The sequence below is a fragment of the Ictidomys tridecemlineatus genome, chromosome 6 (assembly GCF_052094955.1).
Source record: "Ictidomys tridecemlineatus isolate mIctTri1 chromosome 6, mIctTri1.hap1, whole genome shotgun sequence".
NCBI classification, from domain to species: domain Eukaryota; kingdom Metazoa; phylum Chordata; class Mammalia; order Rodentia; family Sciuridae; genus Ictidomys; species Ictidomys tridecemlineatus.
Genome location: NC_135482.1, coordinates 10,075,018 through 10,100,929, shown reverse-complemented (window position 1 = coordinate 10,100,929; position 25,912 = coordinate 10,075,018). Strand labels below are relative to the sequence as shown.

Sequence of the window (25,912 nt, the reverse complement as noted above, 5' to 3'; positions counted from 1 at the left end):
TGGCTGCTCTGGTTCTCGCCCAGCGCCACTGTCCCCGCCCCCCCCCCTTCTCGGCCCAGCATGTGCAACGGCTGCGGTCGGCCCTGAGTCGGGCCAGGCCTCCTGAAAGCCTCTGGGGCTCCCACCTCACCCAAGGTCCTGGCCCATGTGACATGTCTCCGTCACCCCCTTTCCTGCTTTGCTCCGCCTCCAGCCCCCCGGCCCCCTCGCAGCTCCCCTCGAGTTTGCTTTAGTTCCTCCCTCTCCAGGGCGGCACTCCCAGGTATTATCATCGATTCCTCGTCCCCTGGGTCTGTTCCTCCATCCCTTTGGGACATGTTCATCTAGGGGTTAATACGGTCATCACCAGGGTCTCCCCCCTCCTCCAGGCCCTCCAGGAGGTTCTCAAGTGCGGTTCAACCTGCCCCCTCCCCCCATCTTCTCACCACCTTGGCAGAGCTACCTGGTGCCTCTTCGTCACCTGCCTCCTGAATGTCCCCGTTTGCCCACTCAGCCGTCTCCCACAGCCCCGCCTCCTATCTGCAGAGCCCAGGATGAAGGTCACGGTCCTGAAGGAGGCTTCAAGGCCTGCCCAGCTGGCCCTTCTGCCACCTCCCGCCCCCTCTCTGCCGCCCAGCCCCCTCTGGCCTCCTGCAGACTTGACCAACGTATTTTGTGGTTTTCGCATGTGACCTGCCTGTCCTGTTTTCAGACACTGTTTGCAGCCTCTGATTCTTGCTCACTCTCAACCCCAGCCCCTCTCCTGACCCCCAGAACTAAATCTCCCTCAGTTCGTCTGTATAGCAGCTCCTGTGCCTCTTCCCTGCGTGGTTACCAGGTGTCATTTTGATTGACACTTCTTGCCTGTGGGACTCTAAGGTCAGAGGGCAGGACAGCAACTCTGAGATCTTTGAGCCACCAAGCACATAAGGTGCTGGGTACTGCTGCTTGGTTGAGCCCGTGGGGGCAGCCCCCCTGCTGAGCAGTTAATTTAGGCCTCACCTTTGCCTTGATGGTTATTTACCAACCCCTGCCCCCAGGCAGGCAGGCACATTAGTGGCATGAGGGCAGAAAGACCAAGATGTAAAGGACCAGGTGTCAGAGGACAGTCCCCAAGCTGAAGGGCCTGGGCTGCATGCACCACCAGAGATGTTTTGTTTGGCAAATACAGAGTTGGCCCACATGATATTTTTCGTTTTTTAAATTGGATGAGTTGCTAACATTGAAAAAGTGGGAGGATTCACATAAAACTTTGAATCTTTTGCTTCTTTTGAAAAATGGAAGCATCCAGCCGCCTTAGCCTGCAGTGAGAGTTGCGGGAGTGGACGGGGCTGCCCACCGGGGCCTGGGCTCCCGCTGTCCACATGGAACGCTCCTTCCTTCATCTGCTACCTGGCCACTCTGGGCACTGGGGCTCTGATGTCCAGCCTTGACCATGGTGACAAAAGAGGGAGATTATCTAAAATAAGAAGGACTTGGGGGGGGCAGGGAGAGGTCAGGGAGAGCCATCTGGAGAGGCCAGAGGTCTCTGCACACCCTAAAGGTGCTGGGCTCTATGGGGTACCCTAGCTCGGCTCCCTGTGGCCAAGCTTGCAGAAGGAATGGAGCTACCCCGCTTCAGGACCAGGGGGACATGGCAGGAGATGGTCTCAAGACTACAGGCTCCTCTCTAGGGTTTTGTCGTAGATGGCCAGGATTCTTACGTGAAATGGGAAGAGAAAGAGGCTCCAAGAAGACAATAAAGGTTGGGTTATTTTTCTTGGCTACCCCAATAAGAAGTATGTGTGTGTGTGTGTGTGTGTGTGTGTGTGTGTGTGTGTGTGTGTGAATGCACGTGCACACGCGCCCACACACACACACACTCACACACACATGTGCACTGGAGGGGGGCACATTTTCAGAGTTGAATTTAATTCTTTTGAGAATAAATGAGGTCCTACATACAAGAACGGTGGCCAGATTCACACCTCCTCCCATCAGTGAGCTCTCCCACATTCACAAGAGTCCCTCTTTCTCTTGGGAGACCTTCTCTGCTGGCCTTCAACCTCCTGCAGCAGGACTCTGGGCAGAGGCACATGCCCCTTCTGTCTGTACCCCTTCTTCTTTTCAAGCCCGGCTCACGCAGCTCACGCTGCTGACGGTCGCAGCGATTGGAGAGACCCTGGGAGAGGCGAGCCTTTCAAGGTCAGGAGCCCCATGTGCCAGTCCAGCGAGAAACAGCCCAATGTCCGCCTCTGGGAAATGCTTCAGTTTAAGTCACCCCCGTTAGGATGTCAGAGGGATCTTTGTGGACAAGAGTTTCAGGAGGATCTTCCAGAAGTTCTGGCTACTGAGATTCTTCTCCATGGTAGGCAACCTAGTTCTCAAGAGCGGGAGCTCAGCTGTGTCACCACACGACCCTGGACGTGACCCGTCTCTTCCCCGTCCTAACGCGACCCCATCCTGACTTAGTTTTGGCCAAGCTGGTCTCTGGATCGCTGTTGTGTGGAACCAGGAAAAGGGCTGAGAAGAGCAGAGACAGGACAGATGAGGAGGAAACAGCGTCGCGACTACGGGGTTCTGTGGTCGGGATGGATGGCAACAGGACACTGGGGACGGCTGGGGAATCCCCACACTGGTGGAGGGGGCCCCGGAAGGGAGACATGCTTCTGTGGGCCATGAATGGGGTCCTTCAGAATCTTGTTTTAAGGATCAAAAGTAGAGTCTGGACTGGAAATGCTTCCTCCTTACTCTTTGACTGGCTTCTTGGTATGTGACCAAGGGAGCCACCTGGAGCTGTACGTTGTGTTAGGGTGACACAGGTCAGCCTTCAGCAGATGCACAGTAGCTCTTGTGAGAACATCGGCTGTCCCACCCGAGGTCCTGGTTGAGAAATGGAGCTGGACCAGGCGTCACCTCTCTGGTGAAGCCTCCCTCCTCCCTCCAGCCCTTCTAGCTTCTGGATGTCCCCGTACCATGCCACACCGTCCGACTTGTGGCAATTTGCCTATTTAGAGGTTCATCGCTCTTCCTTGGCCACAAGGTTCTGTAGAATAGGATCAAAAGTGTTTTGTTGCTCTTTCTAGATTCATCCCAGGACTAAGACCATGGTGGCTGGCCCGAACGAGGACCCAGTCAATGTTTGTTGAATGAATGAATGAGCTACTGAGGGTGGGATTAGGACTCGCAAATTTCTTTAGCCAGGTTCTACCCAGGGCTCCTGGAGCCATTCCGGCCGCCTAGGCTGGAGCCGTCCCACAGCGAGACTGCCTCATTGCTTCTGGGAACCGCGTAAGTTAGGAAATGAATGTTCCCAGGAAATTGTATTCGGCTCCTGTAGTTATCTTTCTTATAAATGATTCAGGGAAGGGAAAGACTGAGCACTGGCAAGTTTGTGGATGACACATGCTAAGTGGGTCCCTAAAGTCACACTCATCTTTGGTTTCTGTCCTTCCCTAATGACCCACAACCAAGCCACAAACAAATCCTGTTGGCTCTACCCTCAACATGCAAACCCAACCTGACCGCTCCTCAGGCCCCCTCCGCCACCCCAAGGGCAGGCTGCACCCTCTCGTACCCAGGCTGTTGGAGTGGCCTGCACTTGGGCTCTCGCTTCCACCCCAGTCCCTGTGGCCTGTTGTCCATCCACCAGCGAGATCATGACCTCCCTCTCCTCATGTCCTCCAGTGGCTCCCGCCATGCCCAGAGCAAAATGCCAAGCTGGTCCCCACGGCCCTGCTCCGGGGACACTAGCCTCCGTGCACCCAGCTCACCCCTGTTGCTCTGGCCCCAGAGCAGTAAGAACTTATTATTATTTTTGGCTCTTTTCCTAACGCTCTGTGGTGTTTCGTGGTGTCAACACTGGGGACTCTCGGGCATCGGGTGGTGGCTTCTGCGGGGCTGTGATTCTGCTCCTAATGTCTGTTGGGACGGCGTCGAGAGGATCGGGTGAGGACGGGCATCTGGGGCTCAGCTGTTGAGGAATAATGTCAGGTCTTGCCTTTTCCTTCTTCAGGAGAGGTCGGGGGCTTTGGATGTGGAAGGACAAGGGACCAAAGGGAGAGGGACCAGTCTGCAGTCAACGGAGGGAGAACCCATGCGGAGGATGTTTCCTGGGTGGACTTGGGAGGACGGGGAAGCTCACCTTGAAGGAAAGCGCCCCAGACCTGGAAGACACGCTGCACCCCCAGAGCCAGGACAGAGGTGCGCGCCGGGGCCTGGGGAGCCTCGGGGAGCGGGGGTGGGGGGCATGAGGGCTGCTGTGGAGCCAGCTACAGGGCCGGGGGCTGGAGCGGCCTTTATGTGGGGAAGTGTTCCTGGTGAAGTGTTCCCTGAACTGGGATTTATCTTAAAGCTTCCCTTCCTAAATCTCAAGGATTTACTCTCAGTTCTTACAATTCTTTAACCTGTGCCGTTTTCATTATTATAAATTGTCATTATTATTATTATTATTTGTACCAAGGGTTAAATCCACGGGGGCTTAACCACTGAGCCACATTCCTTTTTATATTTTTTATTTTGAGACAGGGTCTCACTAAGTTGCTGAGGCTGGCTTTGAACTTGTGATCCTCCTGCCTCAGCTTCCCTAGCCACTGGGATGACAGGCCTGCGCCACCGCGCCCAGCTATTAATTCTTTTTAACTGGGGACAGTGAGTTGGCCTGAGTGGACAGTGGTGTGGTGAGGAGGTCCTGAGGCTTGCGCGTTTCTCCTGCCGTGACCCAGGGAGAGGAGGCTTCTGGCTCCAGAACGTGGGGCTGGCACAGGGCCTGGCCCTGGGAGTCAGGCTGTGGAGGCTCCTGAGGCTTTGCACACAGGGACCTCAAGCCCACATCCACCTCCAGGCTGCTCTGAGGGCCTGAGGAGAGCCCCCCGGACCCTGGGTGGCCCAGACTCCATTTGGGGGATGTGCCTCCGGACTTGGCAGACACGGAGTGTGGCCTTGAGGCGCACAGCGCACACCGGCTTGGTCAGGGCTGCCGTGGGGTCTGGGGGACTCCTTAAGGAAGGAATCCGGGGAGACACGGACAAGACCTCCTAAGGCCACGGGGCAAACGAGTGACGAACGGCCTGTGGACCTGGAGTGGGCAGGTGCAGGGGAAGTAGCCTAGACGGGCCCTGAACTGTGCCTTCCGAGCCCCAAGGCCAGGGCACACTGAATCTTCACGCTAAGTCACAGTTGTGCCCTCGCCAAAGGGCAGGGGGGTGATGGGCCCTGAAGGGCGGACTTGGAGGTGGTCTGAGGGACAGACAGGAGCGCTCACCACCTGCTGGGGGCTTCACGGTGAGAGACCCTCAACACAGCTCCTGCAGGGTCGCCTTAGTCCCATTTTCTAGATGTGGAAAATGAGGCTCGGAAGCCAGATGGAGAGTTCCGGACCATCCCGTGGCTTCTAGGTGTGGCCTGGGACCCACTGCCCGCCTCTGCGCCCTGCCCAGTGACCACAGCAGGGGTCTTCCCGCCCTCCTGGAGCGCCCAGGCTCTGGGGGTCCTGCACAAGGGGAAAAGTCACAAAGCTGGGTGTTCTCAGCGGGTGGACCGGGGGCCAGGACGGGGTGAGTGAGGCGGGGCTGGGAGGTGCGGGCTGCAAGGCTCCGTGTAGAGATGGAGGAGACCGAGTCCCTGTGGGAAGGGTGGGGACAGCCAGGTCCCAGGGAGGGAAGGGGTTTGCAGGGTTAGAAGACAAGGTGCCGGCCGAGGGGAGGGGCGTGTGGGCAGCGCAGCGGGAGGAGTCCACTTTACACACGGAGTCCAGACAGCGCAGGCGGGGACAGCACCGCTTCCCATGAGGACAGGACAGGCCTCTGGGAGATTCCTAATCATCACGAAGGCTGGAGTGGGCCACGAGGGGGCTGGGGAGGGGGAGAGGGCGGCCGGACCCCCCATGGCCATCCTGATGTTATTTGTCAGGGAGGAGGGGGCGAGGGGGCAGGCAGCTGACCTCTGTTCGGGGCCATCTGTGCCATGAACATTGCGTGTTTGACATGCTGCACCTCACGGAGGCCAATTCCCCTGTCCACCTTACAAATGGGGAAACTGAGGCTCAGAGAGGTCAAGTCACCTGCCCAAAATGGCTCAGCTGGTGAGCATGCACAGTGTCTCCCTGATTCCTCCACCCTCATTTCTTCCTGTCAACCTGGCTGAGTGGCAGCACCTGAGGTAGGACCAGGAGGGGTGGGGGAGAAAACAGGACCTGGAAGAGGGAGGGGACAGCAGGGCTGGGATGGCGAAGGAACAAAGGTCGCGTGTGAGATGGTGAGCCGGGTGCTGAGGCCGGCCTTGCCACCTGCTAGGATCCGAGCAGCAGATGGAACCCTGCGCCGTCCCACTCCCAGGCCGCCCCCCAGGAGGCCCCTCGGCCTGCCTGCAGCGGGCAGCCTGAGTGTGCGTCCCCCAGAAGCCCTGACTCATCCGCCCTGGCTCCCGGCCACTGAGCTGCAGGAGGACAGTGGCCCAGTGGCCTGCTACCTTCCCGCTCGTCTGACTGCCCAGCCTCCTCTGGGAACAGTGGGGATGCTCCTGCCAGGACTCTGCTGTTGGTACCTGCAGAAGCCTCAGCCTCCCAGGCCACGCTCTGTCCCCAGTGTGGGCCTGGCTGCTCTCCTGTGTGAGTTGCGTGTTTGTGTCATCACTCCCGAGCTCCTGCAGGGCAGGGATTGCCTGAGTCATCTCCTGTCCTCAGTGCTCGTGACGGGCCTTGGCACCACCCAGGGGCTGCTCAGCAGATATCTGCTCAATTCCTTTCCAGATGGAACGGGAGCCCCCCCGCCCCGCCCGAGGCCCGTCGCCTGCGGGGCCGTGACCCTGCGGTGGCTTTCACGGCCGTGCTCCCCCTGCGCACGAGGGCATCTGTCACATTCCAGAGTCACTCTCCTCCAGGTGCCTGGGTTGCTGGGTTCCTTCCAGCCCATTCTCACTTCCCGCCTGGGAGAATCACAAGGGAACCCCACGCTGCTCCGGAGCCGTTGCCAGCGCCATCCAAGCTGGGTGGAGCACGTGGCCCGTGTCACCTACTTCAGCACGGTGGCCTCCTTCCTCCCGCCAGCCCGGGTCCCCTCCCTGCCCGGGTGAGAGGAGGGCCGCGTGTGTGTCTGGCGGGGCTGGTGTGGGGGCCACAGGGCCACCCACTTCGGGGGTGTCCCCCACAGGGTGCCTGGGGTGCACTTGGGTGCGGGGTGGGATGGCCTGGGCCCTTCCTGCACCAAGTCCCTGCTGACTCCCTGCTCGCCGAGTGTGGCCACATCACGGCCTCTGCCCAGCTTATCAGCCATGGGGTTTGGGGGAGGTCACTGACTCTCTCTGGCCTCAGTTTCAAATCTGGAAAATGGAAGTGACACTGGCGAGGACCTTTAGGAAGATGAAATGAGACAGAGTCAGGTGCCCAGGCGGTGCTTGGTGAGAGCGAGCGGCCAGTGCCTCCGAGCACCGTGTTGGGGACCACAGCAGCACGTGCACGCCCCCTGGGCTCAGCCTTCCCTGGGCAATGTGTCCACTCATCAGCCCCAGGACTGTGAAATCGGCCCCGTGGGCACCGCAGGGGAGCAGACGTGCCCTGTCCCCCCAGGTCAGGAAATGGCATGGGGGCGGATGCATTGCTGGCTTGAGTGTGGCCCTGGTCCCTTGCACAGGCCGCTGGGCCAAACTTAGGCATCAGGTTCCTGAGGACGCATTTTAGACCGAGACCTATTTACTCCTCAGGCTGGTGAAGGGACAGAGTGGGGGCTGGCTCTCGCACTGCCCCTTCCTGGCCGAGCCACTCGTCTCGTGCCCTCGTCCACATCACAGAACGGCGTTGAGAAGGCACCTTCTCAAAGGCGTCCTGGGTGGGCCACGGGGCAGGGGCTTGCACGGGCCGAGGCCTGCCACTGAAGACAGAGTTCTGTTCCCAAGGGAGGGTCCTGCCTTGCTCCATGTCCAGGGTCTTGTCAGAGACCACAGTGTCCACCGTGGGAGCCAGAGTTGTTCTGTAACTAGCTCTTCTGTATGTCAACTATGAAAGGGATACGGGGACTGACAGTCCCCCGCTTTGGGGACTCTGGTCCGGAACTTGTCATAGTACAAAAACCTGTGGTGTTAAAGTCGGGGTGGCCTGAGGGGCCTGGACACAACAGACTGTGGGCTGCTCCCACCCTCACTGCTCATGGGGCCTCAGGCAAGTTCCTTAGCGTTTCCAGCCTCAGTTTCTTCACCTGGAGAATGGGGCCACCGTTGCATCTCGCAGGTGACTTGGGAGCCTAGAGATTAGCACAGCTCCCATCCCCCCAGGCCAGGTGCTGTCTAAGTCACCTGGAGAAGTGGTTACAGCTGTCACAACCTCACTTGGCAGGTGGGGAAAAGGAGGCACAGAGAGGTCAGTCACCTGCCCGTTCATCCAGGGTTGGCCCCTGCTCCCTTCTCTCCACCCACCTGCACAGGGACAGAGACGGAAACTCAAACTCACCAGGCCGACCTGTGCCTCTGCCTGTGTGCTTCCCCTGCCCGGAGCATCCCCCTCCTGGCCTCTGCCTGACTCAAGGGGTGTGTCTTTTGTGCCCCAGGCACCTCTTTCTCCAGGGAGCCTTCCGTCCTGGATGCTTAGCCCTGGCGCGCCTGTACCCAGCATGCACGGGGAGCAGTCAAGGCGGAACAAACAGACCCTGCTCTGTCTCCAGGCACAGTGTTAGGTCCTTTGCCAACGCATCTGCAGTTCATCCTCCCACTCTGCCCCGTGTGTCTCTGCTCTCAGCTGAGGACCTGGGATTTGAACTCTGTCCTACCACGGGGCTTCCTGCTCTCTCTCCGTGGGGCGCTGGGCAATGCTCTCCTGCTCCTTGTCTTCTGCATCCTGCTTACTTATCTCTGATCCCCAGGGCCCTGCAGGTAGGGATTCCAACACTCATTGCTGAATGAATCGGAGCTCTCATGACATGTAAAAGTAATGGTTAAACAGAAGCAAAAAGCGCTCAATGAGGTCTCCCGGGCTCCCACCCTCCGCCATGGATTAAGACCTGTTCTCATTCAGAGCAGGAGCCTGTTGAGAGGACAGCCTGCCCACGTGTGGCCGCCGGGGCCCTCCCAGTCCTGGCATGAAGACGTGCCCAGAAGATCCAGAGCGGCCTGGCGGGTGCCCCCCGATCCTGATCACCTGGCTGCGCTGCTCTTGATGAGCCTGGCTTCCTTGGGGCCCCTGAGCGTCTCTGATTTATACCAAGGGCTGCCCAGAGGCAAGGGCTGTCCCTCCCCCCAGACTCGGGGAGGCTGGATCTCGGGTGACTGCTGGAGCATAAGCAAGAAATGACAAAGCGATATTGGAGTCCGAGCCCTCGGAGGACCCACTGCACCTCTGCTTTTGAGAGCAAAACCCTGTAATATTAACAAGCGACAGAGAGGAGACCAGAGAAACGACGCTTTCCCTGTGACACGGCGAAGATCACAGGGACTGGAGGGACCTTTAATCTGTATTAACGCGTCGCGAGGGGGCCTCTCCCACACGCCGCCAGAGGCAGGCGACCAAAGGGCTGACACGGCCTGCGAGTCCTCGGCGTCCTCAGGCCCCTCAGAGTGGAGCAGGGCCGCGCGCGTCATGGGGACCTGCTGTGTCCTGGGCAAGAACAAGGCAGCCCTAACCCGGCTCCCATCAGCGGGGGGCTGGAAGGCAGGGAAATTCAGGACACAGCCTCGGTCACGTGGGCCCGCTTCCAACCAAGGGCACGGATGCCCTGAAGAGGCTCAGAAGGGACCCGGCTGGCGGTTGGCGGTCGCAGGGACAAGCGCAGATCATGCCTGGGAGGGGTCCCACCTGAGTTCACTGAGGAGAACCCCGGGTCACCAGGGCCCAGCTTCCCATTTGCGCGCCCTCCTCCCCCCACCTGGCTGAGGGCCTCTTTTGGTCTCTTTCCTGGAGGCTGGACATGCAGGAGAGTGGCCAGGAAAATCTAGAACTTGCTGTCAGCAGCTCGCTGTCCACTGACGCCGTGCCCCAGCACTTGTAAGGTAGGTGAGGGCGAGGGCCATAGCACTAACGGCTTTACGGGAAGGACCACGTGCCCAGATGGCAGGGTCGCGCGCACAGGCCCCAGGCTGAGGAAGTGTTCATTGGTGGCTCATTCATTATCCACCCAAAGTGCTTATTGATCCTCCACCCCGCACTTCCGGGTGCCAGGCCAGTCATGGGGTCTGGTCTCACAGAGGCCCTGCTTGAAAGCAACGTGATTAAAGTGGACAGGACGCCACCCTCCCTGTCCCCCTCCCTCCTCCCTCCCTCTGGACTTGCAGGGAGAACAGCCCGTCCAGGGCCTCATGCTAGGACGTGGACCTGGGATCGGAACGAGATGTGAGGCCGACTTTCTTTCTACTCCCTGCTCAAAGCCAACCCCACGCCCCAAGCTGAGAGGGATGGTGCATCCGGGGAGGGGGACCGGCCTGGGGCGCTCTCAACGAAGACACTGCCTGATTCCATTAGGGCTGCCAGACTGCAGGGTCATAAAACAGAGTTCTCTCCGAGGAGCCTCGTCTCTAGTGTGCACAGAACCAGGAAGCAAAATTAAGACAGGAATTTCCAGGGAGAAAAGCATGTGTTCAAGGCCGAAATGCAAAGAGAACAGACCCAGAAGAAATCCATCCCTGGTTTTATAACTTGGCTCCGATGAGGGATGCCTGGGGCCCTGGGAGAGTGGCCCTGGCGCCCACAGGAAAGGCCAGTCTGGCACCCACAGGATGCTGGTGAGGCCGGAAGATCCTGCGTGAAGGACTCCAGGATGGGGAAGGGAGGTCGAGGGAAGAGCCTTGTTAAAAGGAAGAAGAGGTGGCCAGTGGTAGAGAGGACTTGGCAGGCCACTGGATTTTCCCAACGCCTCCTCTCTCCTCTCCAAGCCTCCAGATTATCACTCCTGGGTCACCCTTCACATGCAGCCAGAGGGATTTTTCTAGCAAAATAGAGCCTGTTGATGGCTTCTAACCAAGCCAAGCTGCCTGGATTGGAAGACCATTTCTCTGCTGGGCAGCTTACTTAGCCACTTGGCTTCCTCCTCTTCTCTAAATGAGGACCAAAGTCTTGCCAGACTCAGGGGTGTTGGGAGCATCCAAATCCATGAGCCAGTGTGCACCAAGCACTTATTTCAGTGCCTGGAGTATAGGAGTATAGTAGATGCTCAATTAATGGGAGCAGCTGCCATTATTTTAAATTGGCTCATACTACTCCCCTTTTTTAACTTCCATGAGTATGAAAAATAAACTCATTTCAAAAATGAGCAAAGGACTTGAACAGGCATGTCTCCAAGGAAGATACATAAATAGCCAACAAGCACAGGAAAGATGTTGGATGTCATTAACATCAGAGAAATGCAAGTCAAAACCACAATGAGATATCACCTCACACCCCTTAGGATAGCTTCTGTTGAAAAAACAGAAAGTAACAAGTGTTGGCAAGGAAGGGGGAAATTGGAACCCTGTGTTTTATACAATTAGTGTGAATGTAAAATGGTACAGCCACTGGGGGAAACAATGTGCTGTTATTCAAAGGATTTAAAATAGAATTACTATATGAGTTAACCATTTCATTTTGTGTTTCTAGAAGAATCAAAAGGGTCTCAGAAAGATATCTCTATACCTGTGTTCTCAGCAGCATTATTCACAATGCTAAAACCCCAAAGCAACTCAAGTGTCCTTCAAAAGAGGAACATCTAAGGAAAATGTGATATGTCCAAATACAGTGTCCAAATACAGTGGAATATTAGTCAGCATTGAAAAGGGAGGAATCCCATCCCGTGCTACAACATGGGTGGACCTGGAGGACATTATGCCAGATACTAAAAGATAAATACAGTGTGATTCCCCTTCTATGAAGTGCCTACATTGTCACATTCACAGAGGCAGGAAGCAGAATGGTGGCCAAAGGCTGGGGGGGGGGGTTGGTGTTTCGTGGTGAAGAGCTTTAGTTCTACAGGGTTCTGGGGATGAAGTGAACGCTACACATGAAGCTCTCCAATGCGCCTGACCTAGACACTTGGGGTGGTTGAGGGGGTGAGTTTTACACTCTGTGTATTTATTACGACAAAACCTTGAGGAAGACCCCCAAACCCCACGAGAGCTCTCCATTGTCCTAGGAGCCTCACTGCCGTCTGGCTGGGCCCTGGTTCTCTGCACCTGGCTCTCGCCCCAGCCCTGTGCTCCCCGTGGACGGGGGGACCCAGGCCCCTGCGCCTCTGGTCCTCGCCCTCTCCTCTGGGCGGCCACCTCCTTCCTGCGTGTGTGACGTGGGACTGGATTGCAAATTCAGTCCCATCCTGGGGAGAACTTCCCGAGCCCTCTGTCGGCCTGGACGCGCCATCCCCCTGCTCCTGCCCCCACAGAGCCCCGGGCTGGATTTCGGTCCCATCCCCTCGTCACCTATCACTCCGAATGGCCTATGTGGCAGTCTGCCCACGGGACTGTCAGGGCCTTATCTTCTTGACCGCCTCAGGCTGGCCCAGTGCCGAGGGCCGAGCTCCGACCTGGTGGTGGAGGGGATCAAGGGGAACGGGAGCTGAGCTTGTGGCGTGAACCTGAGGACCCTGCCTCTCGAGGGGCTGAGGCAGGGGGATCTCTCGAGGTCCTGACTCCTAAACATAATGACAATGAGAAAATAGAAATAAAATAAAGGAGAACAGGCCAGTGGGAGGGGCTCTCATGACCTGTGATGTCATGTCCAGACAGTGGGGACGTATGAGGTCCCTGCAGGACCCTGGAAGGCTGTCTGTTCCCCTGGTGACAACTGTGGCATCGGGGAGCGGGGGAGGGGCTGCTCCCTTCTGCCCCGGGGCCTCTGGACCGGGAGGTATGAAGCAAGGATCTGCGTTTCTCTTTCGAGAATTAGGTCACTGGGTGTCGTTAAGTGTGCCTCACAGAGCGAGGCTAATCAGTCCTCCCTGGCCTAAATATCGGGTAATTATCTTGGTTTTGCCTTGCTAGCCTCGGCCTCCTGGAGCAGCTCATCCCGCTGCTCATCTCCTCTGGGTCGCCACCGCCTCCGACGACACCCGCCTGGCCTGCCCAGGCCCGCGTGGCTCTGGGCACCTGCTCTGCAGCGACCCCCTGGACCCTCCGCCACCCTCAGCAGGTCAAGCTTCAGCCCCAGGTCCGAGGGGGCCTCCAGCCCCCTGGATCCCAGGACAGGCGGGAGCTCCAGGTGACCAGGGCCCGTCTCCTCCTGGGCTCTTGCCCACTGGCACCAGTCGGGGTCCCCAGAGAAACAGAATGACGGGACAGGGCCACACGGGCCACACAGCGATGAGAGGAGATGGTGATGGGAATGCTCATGGGATCACGGGGCTGCAAAGTCCCACGAGCTGCCAGTCTGCAGCCGGAGGAGCGAGAGCCGCGGGAGGACCTGGTCTGAGCTGGAGTGAGGAGAGGGGAGCCGAGTCTTGGTCTGAGTCTGAAGCCGAGGACCGGCAGCCCCAGGTCCCAGGGCAGGAGATGGGTGTCCCAGGTCCACCCAGGAGAGAGCCAGGGACGTCTCCCCAGCTGTGGACAGGCGAGCTAACCTCCATGAAGAGGGCAGCCCTTCCTCCATCTGCTGATTCAGGTGCTGGTCTCTTCCAGAAGCCACCTCACAGACACATCCAGAAGGGACGTCTTTCCAGCTCTCTGGGAGTCCCTTAGCCCAGGCCAGGGGACACAGAAATGAGCCACAACAGCGCCCCCTGCCGCCTGCCCACCTGGGTCTGATCCCCACACCCTGGAGGACTGGCCAGGCCCAGACTCTGCAGGAAGGCTCTCCCTGAATCCTGGCGCACCCCAGGCCCAAGCTGCCACCCGCTTGAACATCTGGCGGCCACATTCACACCAGCACGGATTTGCACGCGTGTGTGTGCTCCAGAGGCTTCTTCCTTCCCATACTTAGATGATAGATGATTTGAACGCAGGGGTCAAGTTTCTCCGCCTCTCGCGGCCCCTCTCTGTCTGTACTCAGGTTCCACAGAGCATCGATCTAACCATAAGATTCTGCTCGCAAACTTCATTCATTCAAAACATCGACAGCCATCATTTATCAGTCACCCACTGTGTACCAGGTTCCCAGACAGCTCTGGCCGCTGGGCTAGCTGCCGACCGACGGCTGGTTTCAGGGCAGATGTGGAAGAGAATCAAGGGGAGAGCAGTGGACCTGGCTGGGTCACCTTCCCCAACCCACAGCTGCATAATTCCCATATCTGACTTAACAAATTAAGATGTCGGTTACAAATAAATCTAAAATGTAAACATAGACTATAGCTGAGCATCTTGTCACCGTGGGCTAGTGTGGAGGGGTCTGTTTTTAAGCTATTGTCTTTATAATGTGACCATCTAGCTGGGTCGTTATGAAAATAATGATTATTGTTGTAGCCAGATAATTGAGTCTTTGTCTCAGACTTCACTTGCAATTTGTTTAATGTCCCCAACGCCCTTGCAGGAAAGGCCTCATTATAGCAAATTTTTCTGAAGGGGAAACTGATACAATCTTTCCCAATCGCTGCATTAGGACTGTACAGAATGTGGGCTCATCGTGACTCTCTCCTGCATGGATGTGATTTGATCCATGTCGTTCCCCAGTCCCCTCCTTTCAATGGACAAACAGTTAAACTTGGAGTGCTCAAGCCATTTGCCCAAAGGACAGAGCAGCTGGAACCGCAGGCCAGGTCCAAGCCTACGGTCTTTACTCAATGGCTTTCTCTCTCTCTATTTCTGAAGTTCCAAAATTATATATATAGAGAGAAATGTTTTGACCTTGTGGTAATGCATTTTCTGTAAGGTCAGAAATAAATAAGTAAAAATTAAACTGACAATCTCCAAGCAGCCTGAAAAATGCCACTCTGTGTTCCCCTTGAATGTGACCCCACAGTTGTTCCCATCGACAGCTGATTGGCCTCGATAATTCATGCCCTTCTGTGAGCCTATTGCTTCCCGTTGGCCTTGGCTTGATGGGCCGTGATGGATGGGTGATTACGGGCTGTGACAGTCCCCAGTGCAATAGAGACAGGCCCACACGGACACCCCCAGGGCCCTCAGGCCTCCAACCTTCTGCAGAGCCCTGAATCCTCGGTGGGCTGCTTCTGGGGTGCTCAAGGTCTCCTGCACCCCAGGTATCTACTGACAAAGGGAGTGGCCTGACCGGGGTTCCGGGACCTGGACGGGAGGCGCCTGGCTTCTCAGTGACAGGCCTGGGCTGAAGCTGCCGGCTGGGAGGTCTGGCAGAGCCCCTGCCTGGGCCTGTCACCGTCACCCTTCCAAGTCCATCGGGGACCCAGAACAAAGGGTGCTTCAGCCTCTCCTTCTAGTTGGGCAAAGCAGCGGCCCTTAAAGAGAGGAGAGAAGTGATCTATTCCTGTGACCAAGAGTTTAGGGATGGAATGAGGGGAGGCGGGACAAAACGGGCCACTTCAATAGAAGGCCGTCAAGAGGGCAGATTAGAGCCAGGCCCAGTGGCCACACCCATAATCCCAGCAGCTTGGGAGGCCCAGGCAGGAGGATCCCAAGTTCAAGGCCAGCCTCAGCAACTTAGCAAGACCCCCATCTCAAAATTAAAAATATAAAAAAGGGCTGGGGATGTGGCTCAGTGGTTAAGCACTTCAGGGTCCAATCCCCAGCACCAAATATCAATCAATCAATCAATAAAAAGAGGGCAGATTAGGAGTGATGGGAAGAGAGAATCGGGTCACATTCTCAGACAGGGTCAAACATTTCTGGGGAACCAGAGCGAGAGAGGTCAGGTAAACGCAGAGCTTGGGGCACCGGGTGGCCACAGTGCTGTGCGTTGGAGAGAGCCAGGTACGGGCCAGGCGGGCCACCTTCGGCAGGGTGCGGGGAAGGCCAGGGGGGGTGCACTGAGGAACTTCAGGCAGCAAGTGTTCCTGACCCCAGCCAGCTCGGCTCTGCAGAGTGGCCACTCTGTGTAGCTGGGTCTTGGGGTGCTGGACTCCCTGCCCCGCCTGTTCTGGGGTGACCTTGAACCTGGGAGCAGTTCTCTTCCAGTTCCCAGTTCACTGGGCCAGTCCTTCTCCGGGCTCCTGTGGTCCCTGTCATTGTCTAGCCGAATTCCTCTCGGTGTGGGCTCCCCGTCGTGATGCCCACCCTGGACCCCCGGACCCCGGCTCCCTGTGCACATGGACGTTTAGGAAGCAGACTCGCGCCCACCATGCTGAGTTTGTATCCCAAGCTCTGGCCGGACGCCTCATGGGCCTTCAGAGACACACATGGGAGAGAAGGAAGAGTCTGGGGGAGAACAGACCCATGTGGGCAGGAGGGTCCAGCGAAGGGGAAGGGCCGACCCACCCGTCTGAGTGGCAGGGGCCAGGAGAGGGCGGAAGAGTCTGCAAGCCAGGCCTCTGGACCTTGTCATGCCAGAACTCGGTAAGAGCTTCCTGTGGACAGCGGCCTGCCCACGGGAAGCCCCCCAGGACACACACCGTGCCCTCTTTTCTGATGTGGAGATGGGTCCGTGGAGGGGTCACTCCAGGGGAAGGAACCACGGAGGCCACCACGGGCACCCGGAGGCTCTGGGGGAGGGGCAGAGTCAAGAAGGTGTGGCCTGCCCTCGTGGGAGAGAGCAGATGAGAGCCAGCCGCCTCCCGCCACCACCACTGCCACTGGGAGTCAGAGCAGGTGACCACAGGCTGCGGAGGAGGGCTGTGGCCTCTCTGCAGAAGCTCCAGCCTCTGTGTGGGCCTCCACCTCTCGTGGAGAGCACTTCACGGTTTACAACGCTTGTTCTTCCTGGAGTGAAAACTCTAGACAGGCAGGAGTGGGAGTGGGGAAGGGAGGGCCAGAGCACCCGGTCACAGGGCCTGCGTCACTGGGGGCTTAGGGCAGCTGGCAGCCATCATGACGGCAAGACAGGCAGACAGGCCTGGGGTGACCACGCTTGGCCAACCAGTCCTGGGTGGCCCGCTGGACGTCCTCCCTGCAGCTGCTCCCTGCAGGGGGACCGTCCTGGCTCAGGGGCCACGCGGTGGCTCAAACCCAGGCTGCCATCTTGCTCTATTTGCCTCTCCCCAGCGAGAGGGGTGACCACTGGGAGTGGGAAATTTGGGGCGACTACTTCACCTCTCCCTGCTCCCCCACCTTCAGCACGGAACTGGGGGCAAATTCACTTCATGTTCTTTTAATTTATGCCAGAGACGAGATCTCACTCTCCCTCTTAAGCGCGGAAACTGAGGCCTACTGGAGACCACTGAGAGAGCTGGGCTGGACACAGGCAGTGTGAGTCGGGGACCATGTTGTCACCCGCTGCGCCACACTGCAGGAGAGGAAGGGGCTCAGTGTGGGCTCTGAGCCTGACTGAAACCCCAGCTTTCTGCCAATTGGCTGTGTGTCCTTGAACAAGTGGCTAAACATCCCTGAGCCTCAGTTTGACTTTATTGATTATAGGAGCTGCCCAAAGGGTCATTGTGAGGATCAAAATGAGATAATACAAATAAGTTGTTTAGAACAGCTGGCGCATAATAAGTGCTCATTAAATCCTGGCTCTTATTATTCATGAAGTTGGCAAGATGAAATAAGGCAATACACAAGGCGGGTCATCAACGAGAAATATCAGTCCCTCCCCTCTTCGTTCCTGACTCAACAGGTGGCCTCTGGTCAGTTTCTAAGCCACAAGGGACTGACGTCCACCCTGCCCTACACATTGTCCTCCTTTTGTGTTGACTTTTCCCTCCAGCCTGGAGGACTTCCAAGATGACGTCCTGGAATTGGGTTCCATCACTGGTGGCCTGCTGGCCAGGTTGCATTTCACGCCACCCTGTGCCTTGAAGGCCTGGCCTGCCCGGGCAGTGTCTGGCTCCTAAGTGCCCTGTGCTGTACCCTCCTCCTGCCTTCAACCCGTCTCCTTGTTACTAGCACTCCATGTTCCCTCCCCTTTCACTTCCTATGGGGAGATATTTGAGAAAAAAGAAGGAAAAAAAATCTGGGTTTGCTCTTCGATCCCCCCCCCCCCGCCCAACAGTGCCTGTCAGTAATAGCAAGAGGCAGGAGCAGCCTGTGGTACGGCGGGTCCTTGAGGGCTCTGTGGGGACTGCTGAGTGGCATCCTGGTGCCACTCCTAACTTGGAGGTGCAGAGACACGGGGCTGGTAAGTGGTGGGGTGCACCAGCTCCTCCACACCCAGCGAGGGCTCCCCACTCTCCCTGCTGGCAAGGCCAGCTGTAGGCTACGTTGCTGTCCCAACACGAGTGTCCACAGACACCGGATCGTGCCCCGCCTGTGATGACACTTTTAACCTTTCCTTAATTACTACTGAGACTCGCCAGAAACTTGGAGGCAGAATCGGCTTCTCTGGTGGGGACTGTCTTTAGGGGAGCTCTATTTACCACCTGGGACACAGGCAAGCGGCCTCCAGGTCTGGAATCCTGCTGTGCATTGGGCAGATGTCTCCACTGAGGATCTCACTGAAAAGCAACGTCGTTCATTTTGCAGACGAGAAATGCGAGGCTCAGAGAGGCTAAAGCTCTGCCTAAGCGCCTCAGCTGACTTCTATTTGAACTCACTGGATTGTTGGAACCTCCCTGTGGAGCACTGGCCGACCGGCCGGCCGTGGAGCATTGAGTCAGCATAAACTGCCTTCTCCCCGGGCTGCGAGCTGCACCTTGCTGTTGAAGTGTGAGGTGTTATCTGCTGCCTCTATTTTGTGGCGGATGAAAGGAAGGCTCAGAGAGGTTAAGAGCCTCAGCCAAGGTCACAGAGCTCAGAAGTGGAAGACACAGAAAGCCTCCAGCCCAGATTCTCTTCCTCCACATCTGGGGTGTTTAGTCCACCCCACCGCCTGGGAACATCTGCAGGACTGGCCTCCAAGAATGCCCTGGAAAAATGGCAGGGATCAAATCTCCCTGAGCTGCCTGAGGAGGTGTTCTCTCTCTCTCTCTCTCTCTCTCTCTCTCTCTCTCTCTCTCTCTCTCTCTCTCTCTCCTGCTTCTAATACAAAGTGTGTGTGTTGAAAAAATCTTTTGTTAGCACCAAATTCATCTGAAATTGCAGCAAGAATAATTCTTCAGTGTTCTTTTTACTCTCTTTGATTCTCAAAATCTTACAGTATCAAACAGCCCCCGCTTCAGAGGGAAGATAATAATGAATGGCTCAAAATAACTCTGTGGAAGGAAACGAAGGTCTGATTTGAATTGCAGAGGCAACGCCGCCCGCTTAGAGCCCCTCGCCCTGCATTGCCTGCAGAAGGTTTGTGCGTCTACCAGATTCTTCTACATTCAAAGATTCTGAGAGTCTAGAAAAAGCCAGAGCCGATTACTTGATCTGAAAGTCTATTTACCAGCCCGTATCCCAGTAATTCCAGCACATTAACCCATGTCACCTGGAGAGTACGGCGCGTGGCTGTTTTGGTTGATCATTTCCTCTCCAAGGAGAAGGAGGCATTCTTCGGTGTGCAAGAACCGACGTGGGTTTCCTAACCCGCACTGTCTCGTGTGCTTCTCAGAGAGGGCCACACACCCCAGATGCCAAGTACGCGTTGATCTCATTAATTACTGTGATTCATGTCAGTAGAAGGGAATTCTCGGAAGAAGCCCAAATGCACATTTAATCAATGTGGCTTTATCTGATCAGATTCATTATAGCTCCATACATAGGTCTCAAGAGGAGCCGGGAGGTCATGAGCATATGCTCTCATAGAAATCCTCTTTAACCCACTCGGCTGAAATCCCCGGAGAGATGTGCGCTGGCACGTGCTGACCCCAGCTGCTGCCGAAGTTCTGTGGGTTTAGCACATCTGTCAATCGCGCATTCTGTGTCTGCTTTGAGAGTCCTTCCATTCAGCTGGGCGGCCAATAGGAGCTGATTAGGGACCATGCACTCCTTTTAAGTGTAATTTTGAGTATTGTTGTGGTGGCGCGGATCTGAACAAAGCCAGTTTAGAAGGCGTGAAAATGAACTTATTTTTCGGCTCTTATTGACAACATGTATTTTGAGGCTCCAAGTCGCCCAGCGATGCTGGCGGTCAGAGAGGGGAGAGAAACGGTGCTGAATTGGTTGGTCTGCAGGGGCCACAGCAGGTGGACCTCTGGCTGGACTGACAGCCTGTGTAAAATGAGGCCACATAAAGTTACAGAATCGTGACCTCCTCAAATGGCAATTTGGGTTGGCTTGTGGAGTGCCAGGAGAGTGAAGCACACCCTGTCCTGCCTGAGATTTATGTCACGCAACTTGGGGTAGGAGTAGGGACATGGACTTGAACTCTAATGTGACCTGAGCCAGCAGGTGGACGGAATCGAGAGGAAAGGGCCAGAACCTGGCAGCTCCTTGCTGAGTCCCTGTGGGGACCAAAGCCGCTCGCGCTGCCCTCCGATGTCAGGCAAGCAGCCCACTCTCAAGATCACCTTCCCCTGTCCCCTTCCACACACGTCCATATTTGACCCACTTCCCCCTTCTATCCAAAGACTCGACCCAATTCTCAAGCCTTCTCCCCCACAGTTCTGACCCAATTCTCTCATCATTTCCACAAAGACGTGACCCACTTTGCCTCCATCCTTCCCCCCACGAGTTCCCCCCACAGCTCCCACACTACAGACCTGACCTCGTTTCCGCCCCCAGGCTGCTCCCTCGCACCTGTGCCTCCTCGTTCCCGCAATGGAACCAGGCCCTTCCTCAGCACTGCGAGGAACAGCGCACCTGTGAGCCACCCTCTCCCCAACAGGTGCATCCGGGCTTTGACCCTGGCTTCTCCCTCCCCAGTGAGGATCAGAGGATCATCCACCTCACCACCGTCCCCTTCCCAAGGACGTGCTGGGGCCACTGCAGGCGCACCCAGCCCTCGACACAGCCAGGGCCCCATCACAGCCCAGCCAGGCCCGCGCCGCGATGATTGCGGCACCTGGCGAGGCCCAAGCACGCAGCTGCGCGGCGGCGTCTTCTGTTCAGTTATCAGGTTATTTTTAAAGAAGCCATTTCGTTGGCAGCATATCTGTCAGCATTTTGGATTTTCTTTTTTAAAAAAGTGATGTGATTATTCCGAGGCAGTGCAGCAGCCTGTCAGGGGTGTGGAGGCCACCCAGTCCCCTGGCCACCGCAGCATGACTCCCCCGGGAGGTGATGGGAGATGGCTTCCCGCAGGTGCCTCCTACTTGGCTGCTGCCTAATTAAAAAGTAAATATGTTTCAGTGATCGCAGTGGTGATTTTATTTATCCACCAGAAATGGACTGTACTCATTTGTGTATTTCAGATGACAAGGGCATTAAGCACTGTCAGTTTGGGGGACTGATTCGGGTGAATGACCTTGGGGTGGGGACGATCAGATGTGGGAAGATGGAGGGGCGTGGGTAGTAGGGCCCTGGTTTCCCTAGCAGTCCACTCATCCCTCTCTCCTGCCTAGGGGGTGGTGCAGGGAGCCCCTACAGTCCTCCCTCCCCTGAACGCGGCTGCTTGGGCGACACCAGATTGAAACAGTGGTTGTCTGGGAAAATCGTGTTTTTCTTCTGATGTGAAGAAATGCAAGTTAGAGGTTTGGGGCACAGCAAGGAATTGTTCCAAACATGAGTTACCATGAGAATCCCTGTTGTCATTGCAATTGTCACCAGCCTCATCACTGTCAGTGTCACCACCACCTCCACCTCCAGCTTAACCTCCCCTCTACCTTTACTTCCAGCTTCACCTCCAGCTCCACCATCACCTCCACCACCACTTCCACCTCCATCCCCATTACTACATCCACCTGCACCTCCATCTTCACCTCCATCTTCACCTCCAGCTCCTCCTTTACTTCCAGCTCCACTTTCCCCTCCAACATCACCTCCACCACCACTTTCACCTCCATCCCCATTACTATATCTACCTCCACCTCCAGCTTCACCTCCACCTCCACCTCCACCTCCACCTTCAACTCCAGCTCCAGCTCCACCTCCACCTTCAACTCCACCTCCACCTCCACCTCCAGCTTCACCTCCACTTTCACCTCCACCTCCACCTCCAACCTCAGCTCCACCTCCACCTCTCCCTCCACCTCCACCTCCACTTCTAACTCCAGCTCCACCTCTACCTTCACCTCCAGCTTCACCTCCACTTCCACCTCCACCTCCAGCTTCACCTCCACCTCCAGCTCCACCTCCAGCTTCACCTCCACCTCCACCTCCACCTCCACCTTCAACTCCAGCTCCACCTCCACCTCCAGCTTCACCTCCACTTCCACCTCCACCTCCAGCTTCACCTCCACTTTTACCTCCACCTCCACCTTCAGCTCCACCTCCACCTCCACCTCCACCTCCAGCTCCACCTTCAGCTCCACCTCCACTTCCAGCTCCAGCTCCACCTCCAGCTCCAGCTCCAGCTTCAGCTTCACCTCCACCTCTACCTTGACTTCCACCTTCACCTTCAACACCACCTCCACCTCCAACTCCACCTCCACCTCCACCTCCAGCTTCACCTCAACCTCCACCTCCACTCCACATCCACCTTCACCTCCACCTTCAACTCCACCTCCAGCTTCACCTCCACCTCCACCTTCAACTCCACCTCCACCTCCACATCCACCTTCACCTCCACCTCCACCTCCACCTCCAGCTTCACCTCCACTTCCACCTCCACCTCCACCTCCAGCTCCACCTCCACCTATACCTCCAGCTCCACCTCCACCTCCACCTCCAGATTTACCTCCACCTCCACCTCCATCTTCAACTCCAGCTCCAGCTCCAGCTCCACCTCCACCTTCAACTCCACCTCTGCCTCTACCTCCAGCTCCACCTCCACCTCCACCTTCACTTCAACCTCCACCTCCAGCTTCACCTCCACCTCCACCTCCAGCTTCACCTCCACCTCTACCTCCACCTCAACCTCCAGCTCCATCTCCACCTCCACCTCCACTTCCACCTCCACCTCCACTTCCACCTCCACCTCCAGCTTCACCTCCACTTCCACCTCCACCTTCAACTCCAGCTCCACCTCCACCTCCACCTTCAACTCCACCTCCACCTCTAACTCCAGCTTCACCTCCACCTCCAGCTTCACCTCCACTTCCACCTCCACCTCCACCTCCAGCTTCACTTCCACTTCCACCTCCACCTCCACCTCCAGCTCCACCTCCACCTCCACCTTCAACTCCACCTCCACCTCTACCTCCAGCTCCACCTCCACCTCCAGCTTCACCTCCACTTCCATCTCCACCTCCAGCTTCACCTCCACTTCCACCTCCACCTCCAGCTTCACCTCCACTTCCACCTCCACCTCCACCTCCACCTCCACCTCCAGCTTCACCTCCACCTCCACCTCCAGCTTCACCTCCACCTCCACCTCCACCTCCAGCTTCACCTCCACCTCCATCTCCACCTCCACCTCCACCTCCACCTCCAGCTTCACCTCCACCTCCACCTCCACCTCCACCTCCAGCTCCATCTCCACCTCCACCTCCAGCTTCACCTCCACCTCCACCTCCACCTCCACCTCTAACTCCACCTCAACCTCCACCTCCACCTCCACCTCCACCTCTACCTCCAGCTTCACTTCCACCTCCACCTCCACCTCCACCTTCAGCTTCACCTCCACCTCCACCTCCACCTCCACCTCTACCTCCAGCTTCACTTCCACCTCCACCTCCACCTCCACCTCCAGCTTCACCTCCACCTCCACCTCTAGCTTCACCTCCACCTCCACCTCCACCTCCACCTCCACCTCCACCTCCACCTCCAGCTTCACCTCCACCTCCACCTCCACCTCCACCTCCAGCTTCACTTCCACCTCCACCTCCACCTCAACCTCCACCTCCAGCTTCACCTCCACCTCCACCTCCACTTCCACCTCCACCTCCACCTCCACCTCCACCTCCACCTCTACCTCCAGCTTCACTTCCACCTCTACCTCCACCTCAACCTCCACCTCCAGCTTCACCTCCACCTCCACCTTCACTTCAACCTCCACCTCCAGCTTCACCTCCACCTCCACCTTCACCTCAACCTCCACCTCCACCTCCACTACCACCTCCACCACTAACTCCAACTCCAGCTCCACCTCCACCTCCACCTTCACCTCCACCACCACCTCCACCTCCACCTTCACCCCCAGCTTCATCTTGGTCATCCTATCTGAGCAATTCTGATCCTGACTTTTACCCCTCAGATTACTTTCTTCCTGTCAACTTCTTTATTTATCCTTTAAAAAGAATAAAATAAAAACTAAAAAATCCCTATCTTTATATAAGAATTTTGTTTTCTTTATGTTAGATACTGAAGACCCATCTACCTACCTACCTGTCATCTATGTGTCTATCTGTTGTTTCCTGTCAAGTTCCCAAGTTCTCATTGGCCCCTTTCAGCTGGATCAGCACTGGGGGTTCAAAGTGACGGGTGCAACACTTTAGGGTACAGAGGATGCTTCCAATGCCTCCTAGAGACTAGACCTCTCCTGGAGAAGGGCACCTACGTTCAGGAGTTTATGTCTTTACTCAGAGTCAAAGGTTTGGTTTTAAAAAACAACACCGCAAACATGGATCTTGAGCCAGCACCTGGGCTGCCGCACCGTGATCTGCACCTGCTGTTGCTGGATTAAAGTTGAGCGTCAGCATTCAGACAGGAAAGGACTTGGGTCCACGGTCCTTTGGACAGTCACCTTTATTCTAAACCTCTTCTCAGGCCACACCCCTAATTTCTCCCACTCCTTCCTTTTGTTTTTTAATTAAAATCCGTGACACTAAAACTGAAATAAATGGGTCACTGTGCTCACCATTGGGTGGACGAGGATTTAAATTCCAGCTCCACTGGTGACTTAACCTGAGAAGGTCACTTAAGCTCTTTTGGCCTTGCTTCTGCAGTGGGAATCCCTGCAACCTGGGGCTACAGGGGAATCAGATGAAATTAGGTCTCCAAGGGAGGTGTGTGCAGGGCACCTGGACACTTCCGGGAGACCTGCTCTCTCCTCCTCTACAGGGTTCCCACGTCACGGGCTGTTCTTTTACCAAGTGCAGGAATGGATGGGTGCTTCCCACACCTGACTGATGACTGGAGGAGAAGATGCTGGGCTCAGAGCTCGAGATGGAGCAAAGAAAGTGAGAAGGGGGCGCCTGAGACCCACTCACCCCTGCCCTGGTGACTGAATCTCTCCCCCTCTCGGTTTCCTCATCTGCCAACTGGGGATCCTAGAGCAGATATTGCACGATTGCAGCGAGGAGTAAGTGAAACGCTTGGCCCCCAGGAGGACCCTGCCTAGATGTCCTTCCCTCTCTTTCCTTCTCTGTCTCCCCCTTTCACCTTGCATTCCCCCATTCCTCCCAGCTCTTTTGATAAAGACTTCAGAAGGTGCTGCTGCTCCAGGACCATGGTACAGAACCGAAGATCTGGGCACGACGGTCTCTAAGGAATTGAATTAGTGGAAACCGTGTGCACAGGGAGGAATGAAGGAACGCTATTTAGAATCATTTATGAAACTGTAAAATCAGATGAAGACAAAATAATAATAATCACATGGAGAGTTCACGGACAGTTCCCACCTCTAATTCTTTGAAAACACTGCCCTAGTTGAGTATCAAGGCTCCACGTGCAATTATTAAAAAGAAGACATCCAAACTGACAATACAAATGATGGTGATAGATCTTCCCGGCCTGCGTGGCTCTCACTTTGTTTTAATGGAAGGAAAGTGGAGTGTTTTCCCTCATTTAAAAAAATCTCCCGTTTTTCCCAGGCCATCTGTCTGCCTATTAAAATCCCATCAGCTTCATTGCGAGAACACGCGCTTCCCCACGCCTGCTGCCCGGAGGGGGTCCTGGGGGCTAACCAGCCGGCGGCAGCCCAGGCCCCTCCCAGAGGAGGGCACAGGGCTCTCTGCTCCTCCTGGGGGTATCCTGTCACCCCAGCTTGGTCCCTCACTGTGGCTAGACAGGAGACTCTGTGATTTATTCCCAGGCCCCACATTAGTGTCCAGAAATTAGTTTATCTGCTGAGTAATGTGTTGATCCGTTCAACTGTGTAAGACATAACGACGCCTCCTCTCAGCGGGCGAGGGTCTAACAAGACTGTGCTGGATCTTTAGGATGGAGACCC

The 25,912-nt window shown here is 56.4% G+C and overlaps 1 protein-coding gene and 1 long non-coding RNA gene across 2 annotated transcripts in view; one reads left to right on the top strand and one right to left on the bottom strand.

Annotated features, from left to right (window-relative positions):
• The window catches only part of Cacng2 (calcium voltage-gated channel auxiliary subunit gamma 2), a 117,566-nt gene that overhangs the window by 74,514 nt on the left and 17,140 nt on the right, over nt 1–25,912 (bottom strand). The gene's annotated exons all lie outside the window — the stretch shown is intronic.
• On the top strand, nt 9,276–14,738 carry LOC144378533 (uncharacterized). The gene is made up of 2 exons (XR_013440285.1): nt 9,276–9,930; nt 12,886–14,738. It is a non-coding gene; the product is annotated as an uncharacterized LOC144378533 (long non-coding RNA).